This window comes from Aegilops tauschii, chromosome 7 (genome assembly GCF_002575655.3).
Source record: "Aegilops tauschii subsp. strangulata cultivar AL8/78 chromosome 7, Aet v6.0, whole genome shotgun sequence".
Classification (NCBI taxonomy): Eukaryota; Viridiplantae; Streptophyta; class Magnoliopsida; order Poales; family Poaceae; genus Aegilops; species Aegilops tauschii.
This window is the reverse complement of record NC_053041.3, coordinates 619,577,468-619,581,283: the sequence shown is the minus strand read 5'-3', so window position 1 is coordinate 619,581,283 and position 3,816 is coordinate 619,577,468. Positions and strand designations below refer to the sequence as shown.

The following is a 3,816-nucleotide window of genomic DNA, read 5'->3' as shown; positions in this document are numbered from 1 at the left end:
CGTGCCATAGCAGCGCCCAGCAACCGTCAAGGCTAGATGTGCCGGCTAGGCCCGGCGGCAGTGAGGGAGAAGAGGGACATGCCTTGCACAACCTCCCAACGAGCCTGAACCAACCCTCGGTGTGACGTGCCTCAGATCCTCTTGATCCAGCAATTAACCTCACTGCTCCTCATCCATGTCTTCCCCTCTCCATCGCTCTTCTCCCTCCAGGCTTCGGGAAGGAGGAGTAGATGAAAATGGACCAACAAAATGAGAAAAGACTGGAGAAAACGGGCACGGAATCCGAACAAGTTACCAAACAAACGCGACAAAGGACATGAGACACTTGTGCCAACACGAATCAAGGAGACATATCATGTGATAAAAACTTCGACCGAGCACAAATTAGAAATCAGTTGACTGAAAATTAATAAAAATGTTTTCTTAACGTTTTGATTACTGCAATTGCTTTGCAGCTCCCATGGAGCTCGCTGTGAGAGCCGCGGCGGCTTCCTGCTCCTCCTCCTCCACGTCGCTCCATCCCCCACGCGTCCCCTGCCGCCTTGGCCGCAACCTAGTCCTGCCGCTGCTGGCTCGCCGGGTGGCCGTAGCCGCGGCGGCCATCGCCCTCGACCCGGTATGTACCTACGCCACTAGCTGATTCTCATCTCAGGGAAGGCAAGGGAACGCGTTGTGTGTGTGCGCCTGCTAACAAAGGGGGGAACGATTGTCGCACACCAAGTGTTTGTTGTTATGCCTAGGCGGGGCTTTGGCAGGAACCAGGCTTGTATTTAGTAGAGTAATCGATCGAGAGCTAGGCGAAAGTTTAGCAGATATTTTCAGTTTGGGGAGATGATGTGTGAGTCATGGCCTGCACTGCTGATATTTGGCTATCAGATGCAAAGATTGAACCTCGCATGGTAGATTAGTGACTGAGCTAAATGGTTATATTGCTGCTGGTATCGTATTTATGCTGCCTTACATGCATAGGTTAATCTGGTTTCCACTATTTAACTCTGATGAGCTAATCTTGCTAGCAAGCGATTGTGTATGCTTCGGAAAAGAAGTAGCCTGTTTAAGTAGCATAGTTTACAGTCGCGTTAAGTGCTAGCCTTTGATGTTATGCCAAGGTTGGACATTATTCATACTGTGTGAAACTGACGCTCACTAAGCGAACAGTTTCAGGAGGTCAAAACCAAGCTGAATGATGTCTCAAAAACTGAGGTGTTCGCACGCCCTGTTTGCTATGAACCTCTGATAAGGAAAGGGCCGTCAGGCATGAATCTGTATGTCCAAAGTCCATGAGTTACGTTCATCTCATGCAATTCTGTTGGCTGGGTTAGGATTTCTGTTGTTTTGGCTTCTACATGTGTCCCAGGCCATTGATTTATATAGGTCAGTATTTAAATGTTCAAAATGCAGCAAGTCATTCACCAGCAAAGATATCTTCTTGGATCTCACTGTCACCTCAGCCATGAAAGAATACAATGAACTGAAGCCTGCTAGAACTGAGCTGTTCAGGAGCCCGCTCTTCTCCTTTCTTTACGAGAGGGGGTGGTGTCAGAACTTCAATCGAAGTGGCTTCCCTGGCCACGATGAAGTGGTACATTTCTTGGCTGCCTCATTCTTCAATTCCATGGCCTTAAGCTGTTACTGCCCAGTGAGAAACTATTTATATAAGTCGTAAATCTGTGATTGCTTTGGACTTCTCTGAGAATATCCTCCACCAATGCTATGACTACATCAAACAAGAAGAAACCCCTATGAACACATGAGCTTTCCTTCGTGCTTATTTTGAGCTTTTCCTGTGAGGATTGAAAAATGGTTTTGTAACATCCAACATCCAACTCTAACAAACCATCAAATAGACAACTTGGGCCATATAATTTTTGTGTGGGAACTAGTGCTTTATTTTTCTTTAATACGAAAGAAGACTAGGATCTATGTGGTCAGCATCTAATTGAACGGCATGTGAATATGCGATAATGTGCTCCCTTAGTTCAATCTATTACTACCTATTACTACCTCAGAATGTCTTTTTTATCCAAGTACACTACAGTAATCGTGAACATTCATTAGCAGTATTTGATGATGCTTCTAGCAAATACTTACTGTTGTATTCTTTTGGTTCTGCAGGAACCTTGCTCTCGTAAGGGCCGATATTTCGAGGCTCCCTTTTGCTTCATGTTCAATTGATGCCATTCATGCTGGAGCTGCTATCCACTTCTGTCCATCCCCTTCAAATGCGGTATAGTACCTGTCTCATTTGCACTTTTGATTCCATATTGTACATGGTTCGTAACTTAACATAGTAAAACTGGTGTCTTCGGAATTGCGATCCTGTTTGTCAGAGTCCAATGAACAATTAGTCATACAGAAAGTTTACACCACTTTGGGCATTACATGAGAAATAATGTTCTGTATTTTTGTTAGTTATTAACTTCTTAATGCGTGTATAAAGTCAACCTCAATAGTTTAGTGCTTAGTTAGTTTGGGTTGAACAGCTTTGTGCAGGAACAGGGCATCATGCGATGACCTGTGTACCTTATCTAGAGACCTCCTCCCCATTACAATAATGGATCAGGAGACCTCCTCCCCGTTACATTAATACAGAGTGCTTCACTAGTCTGTCTAGATGAACAGAGATAATATCTATAGATGCATGTGCTTTAGGGTGAAATAAATCACCAATTGACTATACCTTAAGATGCTCCGCCGTTCGAACTGATATCGGAAACCTTTCATTCTTCAATTTAGTCCAATGTCCAACCCCATATACAGATACACCATCCACTAGCTCTTTCACCTCTTCAGATGTCCAATGGTCGTTGTTTCTTCTGCCCCCATGTTTGTGGCCTTCACTTGCAGAGCAGAAGTCCTGGGAGCATGGTTCCATGTTTATCGACCACGTTCCTCTCTTGCGTGCACTTCTCACGTGACTCCCGTTCTTCCAACCACTTTTTGGCATGTAATCTGAAGCTCACAGCATATGTATTTAACTACTTGAGACAATGACAAGTCGTATATTGCAACGAATGGATCCTATATAATTCATACCTAGTAGATGGCAGGCCCCCTCCTCCAGCAGTGTGGCGGTGGGTGCAAGCCTCCTGCTTCTTCGATGACAAGGCGGTGGGTACCTGTACACTCCTCCCTCTCTCATCTCCTCCTCCTCCTACTACTCCTCTGCCGCCGCCAAGGGCCATGGTGGCAAGGGCCTCCTCTTTCTCAGGCAGCACCTCCGGTGGAACAGGTCCAAGTGTTTGTATTGTCATGCCATGATCACTGGTTGGTGAATAAAATCTGCATTCAATCTGCAATGATGATACATATTTTCAGTACCATTTGCCAAGTTCATTTATTGGCAAGTTTGTACTTTTGCATGTGCAAAAATCTTGCCTCATGAGTTAAATTTGCCTCCTTTATATAAGTAGGATTGAATGCACATGCAAGGAAAGCTTCATATGTTAATTGGTTTCAAAGTCGGACCATGGATAAAATTCTTGCTTGTGTAACACTACTAGAAAAAGGCCTGTTAGTGGCGCACCTATTTTTGCCATTAATGGCGCACTATAGGTGCGCCATTATTATCATGCCATTAGTAACACGCTTAACTTCAGCCCGAGCATGCTTAACTTCACAGTTCTATCCAACCCCAGCACCAGCTCACTTCACAGGCACTTGTTGATATATCTATCATATCAATCCTATTAAACCCTGTTGATGTCTAGGACTTTGTTCATGTCCATGAGTGTGATGAAATTTTGAAAAAATATTTCAAACTTTCCAGTCATATTATGTATCATATTTTGAACATTTTTTCCAAAAAAAATTCGA

The 3,816-nt window shown here is 44.2% G+C and overlaps 1 pseudogene; it reads left to right on the top strand.

Annotated features, from left to right (window-relative positions):
• The first annotated feature begins 460 nt into the window (after positions 1-460).
• Positions 461-2,408, top strand: LOC109761637 (uncharacterized methyltransferase At2g41040, chloroplastic-like; annotated as a pseudogene).
• Positions 2,409-3,816: the final 1,408 nt, after the last annotated feature.